Consider the following 12661-nt stretch of genomic DNA (forward strand, 5'->3'; position numbering starts at 1 on the left):
CCTATGACTATTGCAAAATCAAATGAAGGTGAAAGCGAGGCTATGCCAGGGAGCCCTGATTTAAAAACACAAATATCTGGAACACGAGCATTACCAGCCTCAAGTATTCAACTCACCTTCTAGCCTCCCAAAGAAAGTCTATGCTTTACAGACATATAGTTTAAAATATATACTGGTGGTCTTGTGGTTGACCTGTTCAAGACATTTTTTCCCCATCACACTTGTAGAGTTAAGAACATTTTTAAAGGAAGCTGAGATTCTGAAATAATGAGAAACCTGCTGCCCACTTGTAGCAGCTCAGGATGGTGGGGTTAAGAATAACCTTGATATTGGAAGGCTCATGAAAATTTTGAGTTGTCAACAAAGGAACACAAAGTTACTGGCCACATACATTTCTATTTTGTCATCATAAGCCCTTTTTTATACTACCCTAAATGTTTTACTAGGTTGTCTAACACTTTGTTGTAAAAAGGATTTTTTTGATATTATGAAGTAGGACTAGAGTCTTTGTTACTTACAGCAGACCTTCAATATGTGGAAGGTCAAACCTCCAGACCTAGAGAGAAGATTGTTTTTTCCTTATCTCCATTAAATACTGGTCAAATCTGACTTAGAGGGAAACTAAAATTACTGTTTCACTTCTCTGGCTTTCCTTCCTGAGGAATAGTTTGGTAGTTTGCCAGCTTGCCAAAAGAAGTGAACAGATAAGCCTTCTAAAAAACCATACCCACACCAGTACTTAAATAGCAGGATTAGCCACTGTGGGATTGGAAGTGCCCAGTCACTGACAAAGGAGCATGTGCATGTCCCTATGTGTGTAGGGGACAGCAGTAGGATTATCTGAATCAGGCGCCTCTCATGGTCACATGCCATCTTGAATTCAGAAGGAAAGATATAGGCCAAGTTTTACCCAGTTCCTGTCCCAGACCCCATATGTGGAGCTATCAGTCCAATTATCACTAGCCACTTGCTACTGTCTAATGTAATTAGTTTTGTTATTCAAGTGGTAGCGAGCTACATTGTATTCCCCTCTACAGTTTGAAAAAAGGAGGGTTTGCTATGGTTGTGATTGACAAAATGTGGCAAAATGATACAGTGTCATGTATCACAACATGGCACAATATAGAAGGATTTTGATTATTTAGAGTCCAAGAATAACTTGGAAATAAATTCACTGAAGATAAATTTAAAGTAATAAGTTAAGGAGCAGAGCAGAGAAGAGAAGACTATCTATTAAATGGAATAGTAGTACAGCATGCTGACTAAAAAAGCAATCAGAGTTAGTGAAGAAAGTTCCCTAAAGCTTATAGCTACAAGACAGAAAATACATAGGATCCTACATGTTGTAGCTGGAAGAATGCAAAATAAATCATGCAGTATGACTACATACTAAAACTCAGGTTCTACAATTAATAAGTTGTGGAAAGTATCAGTAGTTCAAATTCTAACCCAACTCAGTGACACTAAGGAATGTTGCAATTATATCACCAAACAGTTGGAGGAAAAATAATCAGAAATAAGTCCTAATGTTTATAATCACTACAACATTCCATACTAAATTCATTTAGATGTTCTGCATATGGAAAAGTTATACCTAAAATCAGAAATGGTAAGGAATTCATAAAGTGGATACAATTGTTGCATGCAAATCCCACTCCAAGAGCTGTAACCAATAAGATGTTACCAGACCTGTTTCTCCTGTGAAGGGGTACTCTACAAGATTGCCTGTTATCCCCCTTCTGTTTAATTTACCATTGGAACCATTGGCTACAGCTACAAAGAATAAGGGTATTAGGGTATGTGATAGTGAACACATGATCCTGTTGTATGCAGATGATGCACTAATACTTCTTTTACACCCTGAGAGATTAGTTTTCACCCTCTTGTCATTAATAAAAAATGTTACCACTATGTCTGGTTATAAAATTAATTTGACTGTTCTGAGTTACTTAGACTAAATAAGCATACCATAAAGGACATGTTTAGCAAAGGGCAGTTTCAGTGGCAATCAGAACACATAACTTGAGTATTAAAATAGCTAATAATATTAATGTAATTGTCTGTCAAAACTTTCAGAGAATTCTCACTGTTATATTCCAGGTTCTGAACAGATAGAGCTGTTTAGCAATATCCTTGTGGTGACATATTAGAGTTTTAAAAATGAGTGTTTAACCTTGTCTAATTTATGTATTACATAATCTATCAGTTATAATATCCCAATCCTATTTTTTTAAATGAACGGAATGGTTAACGGGTTTCTGTGGGGAGAGGATAAAAGGGCTTGACCTCCTCAAAAAAGAGGCAACTACCAATTGAAATGGGTGGCTTTTATCTTCCAAACCTTCAACATTATCATAATGTCTTCCTAGTAAACTGGACTATATATTGGATGACTGATATAACTGATCACTATCCTGGATGGGTGGAAATTGAACAGACAAGGTTCTCTGGGTGAATCTGATATCTTTTATGAGACCAACTTAAATAGTTGTAAAACAAGTTTCTTAGTAAGCTTTCGGGTTTGAAAACCCTGATGAAAGGTTTTCAAAGCCAAAAGCTTGCTAAGAAATTATAGTATAACATTGCACAGCAGACCTGACACAGACTATTTAAGACTGAAATGCAAAGGAGACATTGGTATGCGTATGACAATCTCAATGGAAATTAGCAATTCTCAATATTCAAACATTTATTATTGATCTTAAACTTCATCTTATACAACAAAAGGTCATGTTTTGTGTGCACTAGGCTCCCTCTAAACTTAACATATTAAATATACTGCCAGTAGATGCATGTTGGAAATCTGATGCAGTTCAGGCAATATTTGGTCACATGTTTTGGTCATGCCCTATTATCAATTCTTTTTTGGAAAGAAATTATAATCAGAGTTAATACAGTTTTGAACACAGCTTTGAAACTTTTGGTAAATATGTGTGTTCTTTAGAATGTACCTAAGGAATTCAAACTGAATCCTTTCCAGATTGGACTCTTAGAGCAGGCCTTACCAGTGATACACATTGGAAAAATTACTGCATTGGAAAAATTAGACATGTCCAAAAGTTGAATTTTGGTACAATGAGATAATGCAGCTGGAAACTATTAAAAGACTGTCATTTTGCAGGCTTAGCGCACTCAAAAAGTTTGGAGCAATTTCAAAAGAATTTTCAGAATATTTTGGTAACTAAATTATCAGTCCTTGCATACTTTCGTTTTATTCTTCTTCCATCCCTACTTCTTCCCTCCTTTTTTTTCATTTCCCCTTTTATTACTAATTGTTTACAATAGACACATACATGATTCAGGCCAAGATGTATATTTGAGATATATGTATTTCTGATTTTTGTGTTACATTTAAAAAAATTGGTACAAATAAAATAATAATGAAAAATTTGTGACTAAATGTCTGTTATACAGGACTGTGACAATTTACTATTACTACCTTTATCTCCATGACATCTATGCCACTCTCCTGCTGGCATACCTTGGTTTTAAAGCTGCTGCACACTCTTCCCTCAAAACAATTAAGAGTTCATTCTCTTTATTACTATCTATTTGATCCATTAGTGCCCATGTAAAATTCCTATTTGTTTTCTACAAGTCATTAGGCTTCCTGATTCTGGACTGAACTATCAGCCCCTATTTTATTATCATAAATACTTTAATTTTAGAAAGTGTTTGGAGTGAAGACATGTCCTGTTGGTTTAGGTATACCACTCATACTTTCAGTAAAAAGTATAACATTTTTGTAAAATATCCATATTATAGTGTCTGGGAAGAAGTAGTTAAGGCTTCCAAATATTTTTCCACTGCCACAAAATCCTATCCCCCATCTCTTAATCTTGTAGCAACAAAAATATATGAATAATTTCATCTGATTTTTCTGGTCCCTTGATGTTGGAACTTGCTTGATCTTTGCCTGACTTTTAGAGAAACCTAAAGGTTGCTCCAACTTGGGCTGTTCTGCCAAGGATCAGCCGAGCATCGAACACTAGCTATATTCCCCACTATCTTGCATAGTCCTGGAATATCTGGAGAAGCAAGAATAGATCATTTGGAGTGACTGTGCCTATCCTGTGATTATAGGGGAGGTCCTGTGCGCAAGGAATTCTCAAACTGGGCAACTCACCTTTCCATTTGTGGCACTGGAGTGGAATAGAGTGGACAGTGGGGAAACCAAGGATATAGTTTTGCAATTTTAAAATTCTTTAATTTTTTTCCTAACTATTTTAAAGCTCAAGTGACATACAGCCTAGGACATTTCGGGGGGAAAAATGGTTTATTTCTGAAGAAGTTACAGCATTCTGGACTGAAAATTAACCATCGTGGGTGCATACACATATTACATTAATGCACCTGAATTTTCTGTGCAGAAATTTAAGACTCATTAAGGTATGCATCTGCATGTGCACTGGCATTGGGAACAAACAGCTGTTTTGTCCAGGGCTGCTCCTGCCCTGATCTGCCCCTCTGCAGCAGCTAGCAGGAGCTCCAGGCTCTGGGAGAAGGCCTGGTCTGGCAGGGGAAATGGGGATCAGGCCTGGGCTCTAGAGGGTTAGGGGGAAGCTATCCCAGCTCTGAGGGAAATTCCCTCCCAGCCACATGGAGATCAGTGCTGACCCCAAGCCGTGGGAGGTGTAGGGAGCTGTGCCAGCTCTGGGGACAGCTCCCTCCCAGCCACATGGAGTTTGCAATTGCAGCCCTGCTCAACGGCACTGGCAGCTTCCTGATCTCTCCCCTCACTTTGCTTGCAGGTGATGGAGGAGCCCCAGATGAACTTGCTGAATCAGTCTATCATCAAGAAATGTAAGGAGGCATTCACCTACTCGGTGGCCTTGGACCCTGCTCTGGCCTGTGGGACTGGCTCCCAGTGAGTGCTATTCTCTGCTCCTCAGGGTCGCTGTGCCTTCCAAGGCACTTGGCTGGAGGGAGGGCAGCATTAAATTGGGATTCCCCCAACCCACACCCCTGCTCTTGCCCAGTGCTGGGGGGAAGCAGGAGCTGGATAGCACCAGGACCAGGGGGAGACATGAGCCTCTATGGTTGCAGTGCTGGTCAGCTGCTGCCTGGGCTGACCAAAAGCAGGTCACTGTATCTGTGGGTACTAGCAAACAGCACTTTAAATTAATCTACTGTGCAGTAATTGCTGCATACGTGTAGACTGTGATGCTTTACTATGCATTAGATTAGTCTAATACTCAATAAGGCATCTCACATAGGCGCTCCCAGTGAGTATCTACTTTATAATTTATGTGGGGAGTAACTGTAGCTACTCCTTAAGAAATGCTTTTCAGTAGTTCCAAGTTCATTATTTTTACTTTGTGCTTATTTGAGCATGAAGGCTAGAATCTACATTTTTAAAACACATGAGTTGGCAAAATGCTTTACAGTTATTTCCCAGGACTCAAGGAAAGCTTTCAAATTATCTGCTTGTTTCTGATTTGTTATACATTATTTCACCTGAGTATAAGATCAAGCTCAAAACAATTTCTTACAGGCATATAAGAAGGCATCACTCCTTTTGACATACAGTTAGCAAAATAATACTGTTGTCAACAGTTTGTCTGTGAACAAATAGAATTAAAACGAATATCTTTTTCTGAGGATCTTGTCACATACCCTTCCTGTAGTCAAATAGTGTTAGGTCACTAATCCATCTACTTGTCAAAAATGCTCTTCTTTGGCAGAATGAACTGAGAAGTTTGACAAAGTGCATTAGGCTGGCAATGTTGATTAATGTTTCTTCATTTAGTACCATTTTGTTCAACAGTATAAATTAAGAATTTTGATGACAGTTGGCTTTTCATAAATTACATGCAAGAACAGCTTATCACTGCAATAAGGCAATTTTCTTTGCTTCCTAAAATTTCTTATGACACTATGCTTGATGTGGGGTTTTTAATTTTTTTTTCCTTTGACCATTGAAATGAATGGCTCATTTTACTGCCTATTTATCAGTGGCCTGAAAACCAATGTATAAAGGCCTGATATCTCTAAGTTGCTGAAAACTAGTGAAAATGAGTGAATCCTAGCACCTTTTGAAATTCAGGTGATAAAACAGAATGAACTTTTTTTCAATGTAGAAGGAATTATGTCCTACATTTTTTGACTATCCCAAATTTCCATTGCTCTCAATGGGGGTTAGGGGATTGCAAAAAAAAAATTTGTACTGGTTGTATTGTTCAGGGGTTTTTCCTTGTTTTTAATTGTATTTGGTACCTACATGGTCATGGACATTCCTTATAGGTCTGTCATCTCTTGGGTTCCTATAACTCACTTACCCTGTGTACAAACAAGGAAATCTGTATTATGGTCATTGTCATAAAGTTGGGGGAAATACAGCAGCACTCTACAAATAGAAAGTATAATACAAATAGAAAGGAAAATAGAAAGGTAAGGAAGTATTTGCCAATGTAACTGCCTCAGATCCTGCTCTGGTCCCTGGGGCTGGCTTTCAGTAAGTGCTGTTCTCTGCACCTCGGGGTCAGTCTGCCTTCACAAGGTGCTCAGCCAGAGGGAGGTCAACAATGAGCTAGGGTCCCCAGGCCACACCCTAGCTCCTGCCCAGTGCCAGGGGAAGATGGGAGCTGAGCAGTGTCAGGACATGGGGGACCTACGTCTCCCCCCAGTCTCAGTGCTGCTCAGCTCTTATCCAGTGCAGGGGGAGGTGGGAGGCCCTCCTCTTTCAATAACTTCAATAACTCCGTTCCCACCCAATAGTGAGCAGTGACTCTAGGGAGCATTCCTTTGACTTCACCACCTCCCCCAGTGAAATTACACTCACAAATTACCACATAGAAGTTATCTAAGTAGTTTAGGTCTATCATAAGAACATAAGAGCTGCCATTTACTGAGTCGGACCATAGGCCTGTCTTCCCCAGTATCCTTTGTCATGCAGTGGCAGACAGTGGATGCTGAAAAGGAGAGTGAACTGGATATGATGCTGTAGGGAGGTTCCCACTGTCCCTCTCTCACTTGCAGCCTCCAACATTTAAGGTCTAGGAAGTTATAATTCAGAGGCTATATCCCTAACTCCCATGCTCAATAGCTACTTATGCCCTTTTCCTCCAAGAATCTGTTCATTTTTTAATCTGGCTAAACTATCACCTTCCACAATGTCTGGGCTGGGTACAAATGTTTGGGGAGGTTAGGGAAGGTTAGGCTGTATTAACAATGACCACACAATCTAACTTAGTTTGTCCAGTTGTGGACCTTACACTTAATCCCTAGTTAGGTCATTTTAAGTGTGAACTGTACAGAAATTCAGGGAGGTTAGGTCATGATAAAAATGGCTGACCTGACCTAAATTAATTGTACCTTTCATAGTTTCATAGTTTCTAGGGTCGGAAGGGACCTGAGCAGATCATCTAGTCCAACCCCCTGCCATGGCAGGAAAGAATACTGGGGTCAAATGACCCCAGCAAGATGTTCATCTTGAGGTAGCTTAATTTAGATTGGGGTCTGGTGAGGTCTAACTGAACTTTTGAACAGTTCTCAGCATAGCCCCAGGGCTCGACTTCCAGTTCCAAGATGGCAACACCCTCCCAAAGAGTACTTCTGGGGAAAGGGAACTTCCAGTGGCAGAGGTCAGGGGATAGGGACAGGACATCCAGCTCAAAGATGGTCATCAGGGAGCAGGGAACCTGTCAAGCAGTAAGGCGTAACAGTTTTACAAGAAGTGTACCCCCTTATACTACTACAAGTAGTCTGTAACATCAGAAGGCCCACCCACCTCAAGCCAAAACCCACTCCATTTGCTGCCAGGTTGGATGCTATATTGGCCACCATTTTGATCCCAGAATCCCTTGCCCCATCACATTATCCATGGCATCAGAAGGTCCACCCAGCTGACCCAAAACCCACCCCCTTACCACTGTGTTGGTGGTCATCTTGGCTGCCATGCTGGTCCCACAAGCCCCTGCCTTGTCACATAGCCTGTGATATCAGAAGGTTTGCCCCGTGACTGGGAAAAATCACCTGGCTTGAGGGCCCACCCTCCTGGTGCATGGCTTGTCCAAAGGGCCTCAGAAGTTCTGCCTCCCCCTAGGCCATGATACAGGCACAACAACTTGCTCTGCCACCCTTGAGCAATCAGCAGAGGTTTCAGACCTCCCAGAGAATGGCAGCAAACCAATTGGAGCAACTTTAGGGGTGGGACCTACACTGGAAGCTCCAGACTGCATGTTTTCCAAATCTTGTTGGAAAATCCTCCAAAGAAGACCATGCTAAAGCAGGCAGAAACAACTGTGGATTCTTATACTACATTGATAAGACTCTTCATTCCTACTTTATCACCAAGGCTTGCCAGATGCCTGCTGAGAAAATGCTGCCATAGCAATAGTTCTGAGGAGGGAAAGATAAAGGAGAGTAGCCCTCTAGCCCAATGCTTTTCTGATATGCCTCAACCTGGGAAGGAGAACCACACAAGCATACAGCAGGCCAGTGGGACCAAGATTGAATGGATTGGACTCCATCACCATAGCCCAACATGGAATGAATCCAAGACTGGAACCCAAAATCTGGACAAATCAGAACCCAGTGTCTCACCACTACATGAATCTGAGAAAGAGGCCACATAAATTTACAAATCAGAATCAGAGGCCTAGTCATCACATATAATTGAAAGCAAAACAGAAACTCCCAGCAGGGTATAAAACCTACAGCTTGGGTTAAACAAATCCTGTTCTCTGGATACTGAATCTGCTTCAGGACAGGACCCAGTATCTATCTGTCTATCTATCTATAGATCTCAGTATACCTTTTTTCAGCTTGAGTACATTGTCTTTATTTAATGTGTCTTTTGGTCTTTATTATAGAGGGCATGTCTATTGGGAAAACAGCAAATAACTAATTTTCCTCATGAAAACACTTTCCTCCTGGTAAATCTGCTTCAGGACAGGACCTGATATGTATTCATTATTTCTATTCTATATGCATATACACTTTTTCTGCTTCAGTACATTGGTTTGCTTACTGTATCTTTTGGTCTTCATTATAGAGGACCTATCTAATGGGAAAATCATAATTACCATCTGCAATTTTACCACAGGTAAGTAAAAATTCATTTAAAAAGGGAGGGGCCTTCTATGCTTGTTTAACATAAGGGCAGCACATTAAGTCATAATACTTACTGTAACTGTGTTTCTCCCCAAACAGAAACCCTTCCCCCAAAATGGAAAACCAGAACAAACATATAGCTCCGTGTCTTTGTCCTGTAGTGAAAGATACATTTTCTGAAATCAAGGTTTTGAATCCCTCCCCCTTTCCTTGTTCCTTGCCTAATCAATCCCATATAATAACAGAGGCAGGAGTTCCTTCTTACAATGATTATTGTAACATTAAAAAGAGGGGGTCTTTAAATGAAGCTTACAGGAATATAAATCACAGAAAGAGTGTGGAACATGCTTTAGAAAAATATGTATCTTTGAGTGTGGGTGCCCATCTTGCCTGGAATGATTATGATTATTGTCAATGCAAAAGGACTGATTTTGTACTATATGGTCAGTATGGTCTGGACAGCAATTGTAGTGTGCATCAGAAGAGCAGAGGAGGGGGTTATAAACCTTGGGGTAAGAATGTGTGGCAAAAAGTAAGGGCCTGGTTGAAAATGAGGAAGGGGAAGGTTAAATGCCTATTGAGAAAAAATAAGAGATCCCCTAGTGATGGTGACAGTGGTGGATGTGATTTAAAAACATCACTAGAGTCATCAAACACCCCTTCTCTTCCTTAGTCTGTGGAGTCAGAGAAAGAGGATGGTGAATGTGCTTTAGAAACAGCCCTGGAGTGGCCCTCAAATGCCATCCCTCCTGGGGCTGTAGAGGATGTCTTTACCAGATGTACAAATGGTATGGGTGAGAAGATGGGACAGCCTATATGTAGGTTTGCATCTGTGAAGTATTCAGATGAGTTTCATTCGATGAATCTGGAGTTTGTGTCATTAGATGTGGCACATGAAGCCATAAGCAGAGGGACAGAACAAAGTGTAGCAGATCTCCACCAGACATTCATGCTTGCTGACTATGCCCAGGTACATATTTAAGCAGATACCATAAGGAACTGTTTATATTCTAAAACTATTGATTTGAATGACATGCCAGTTGACATGTTTTTAGAGTGGATCAGTAACCTGTCACAAAGCCAGAGAGAAATAGTTTGATGTGATATTCCAACTATTTGTGGTCATCATAAGAGTGAGTGGCAGCACCTGTAGAGACATAAGTTCTATCCCCTATTCACAACTCATTTGCTAAAAATAGGTATTATTTAATCAATCTGAATACCTTTGATAACCTGTGTTTTGTAGGCAGTCTGCTGGCTCTCACAACATGCAGAGGAGCCACACATGCCGAACTGCTAAATGGTGCATATCAACTGCATGAGAATTTGGGGTGGCCAGCTCAAAAAAATAGGTCATTCTGAATGAGGTAACATTTTTGAGGACCTCGTACACATTAACATTCATATAGTAATGCATAAGAGAAAACAGGCTTGGGTTTATTTAAAACACATGACACTCCCAGCTACCTGTTTCCTTCTGCTGCATGGTAACCATTATTATGTTTCAGACGTGAAAAGGGTATTTGGTGCAAGAAACTATTTAACCTTTTTTAGTTGTTGTACAGTCATAGCCATATGTGCCGATTCCAGTGTCACTCTGGCTCAGCCCAGGGTGTGCAGACAACAAGGGTATGGCACAGGGATGTCCTATCTGTAAACAGGTCTGTCAGTCCAAAGAGGGCTTAGACAGGCATACATCTCTTGCTTCTAAAAAACAGATTGAATATCTGTCTAAAATTGTGTTACACATGTAAATATTATGTGGACAAAAAACACAAATACAAAAAACAAAAGAAGGCAATGCAAACAGTGTTATTGACAGATTTTAGACGTAAAGATGTGTACAAGACCACAAAGCCTGAAATAGGAGATGGTTAAATTTTTTATGATTTTGAATGCGGGAGATAGGAATTATATTTTTGCAGTGCAGCTAACTCCAGAAAAAGATTTGGGAATTTGAGGCGAAAAAGCCAGAAAAAAATTGAAAATTTAAGGTTGAAGGGTGTCTGTCCAACTTTCTTAAGGTCTTTATCAAGAAAAAGTTCTCGGGCTAAACCTTCATAGCTCGCAATCCCAAAAGCTATGACAGCTACTTCATTGCTAGCCAGTTATAGAGGGAAAAAGGGGTATGGAACTAATCACCCAGGGTGGTACACTCAGGTGTATAGAAGAGGAAAGCGTAGTTATCCATTTAATAGACTCTGTAATGTTTTTGCCAATGAAACTTAACCAGCTTCCCCAAGTGATGGAGTTTTAAGGGTGCAAAGGGTATTTGCCACATTTTTTAACACACCAAAAAAACAGAATTATGGGGGGCCTAGTCCAAGAGTGGAGTACTACAGCATTGAAAGTATGGCTGCTGACAGATGTGGGGAAAAAAGCTCCCCCCCAAAACACAGTTTACCATAAGAAGCAGAGTTTTAGTTTGACCCAGCTCTTCAGCACTTGTATAGATTGGATGCTTCAACAGGGCTTTTGGCACTTTTATCTAAGTTGATTCAATCAGCTATTAGATAAAAGTACCAAAGGAGCCCTGCTGAAGCACCCTATCTATACAGATGTTGGGTGAGCTGGGTCCAGCTAATATACTGCCTCCTTTGGGCATGCACTGGGCTTGGAGCCTAAACACTGAGTTTAAAGTAAAGTGCTGAGGGGCGGGTTCTCTGTGGCGGGGGTTACCTCTGTAGGCCTCCTGTGATGCCTGGTGAGAGAGAAGTTTTCAGAAGGATAATGGGATAACCATGATAAGACCTTTCACATGCAAAAGGAATGCACCCCTGTGCTGTGCCCAGTGTATTAGTTTGACCCAGCTCACCCAACAGCTGTATAGATTGGGCACTTCAGTGGGCTTTTTGGGCATGTTTATCTAATAGCTGATTGAATCAATTATTATTGCTAGCAGGGCATAACAATTTTGAAGGAGGTCTTCCGTCTCTACAGGAATGAGATTATGAAAATAACATGGCAGGTAGACATGGTGGAGAAGGGTAAACTTAAATTGGTAAATCTCTGTATAGAATCTTTCCAATATATCACTCTGGCATCCGTCTGTATGGCCATATATAGGTTTATGTTTTTGGAACTCCAGACCATAGCACTTCTCTCCCCAGACAAGTATTACAGATAGAAAAAGATATGTATGTATGACCCAACTATTCAGTGGCTATGTAAATCTCAGAGAAAGAAAATGTTAAAATCCAGCATGCTTTGCAGGGTGAGGAATTTCAGGTAGGCTCCCACTTTTTACATGGCTATGCCAAAATTGGCAGAAAACTCAGCCTTTGAATTTAATGACTGCTTTTTCCATGGCTGTGTCACCTGCTACAACGAAAAAGAATGGAACCTGATGACGGGGACAACCTATGTTTTTCTTTTTCCATTACCAGACATAGTACAAGCCTGATTATCTCAAGAGAGTTTGGTTTACTGTCAGGAGCATTTGAACCATGAGTGGTGGACTTGTAAGAATCAGATGTGGAGCTCACAGATTTCTTAAGCAAAACCCAAATACCTTCTCCTCTTGTGCTACAGGATGCTCTCTTTGGGGGAAGAACTAATGCCATCTGTATCTACCAAAACTATCCCAGTGAACAAATACACTATTATG

The sequence above is a fragment of the Crocodylus siamensis genome, chromosome 3, assembly GCF_052110815.1.
Source record: "Crocodylus siamensis isolate JL-2025a chromosome 3, ASM5211081v1, whole genome shotgun sequence".
NCBI classification, from domain to species: Eukaryota; Metazoa; Chordata; order Crocodylia; family Crocodylidae; genus Crocodylus; species Crocodylus siamensis.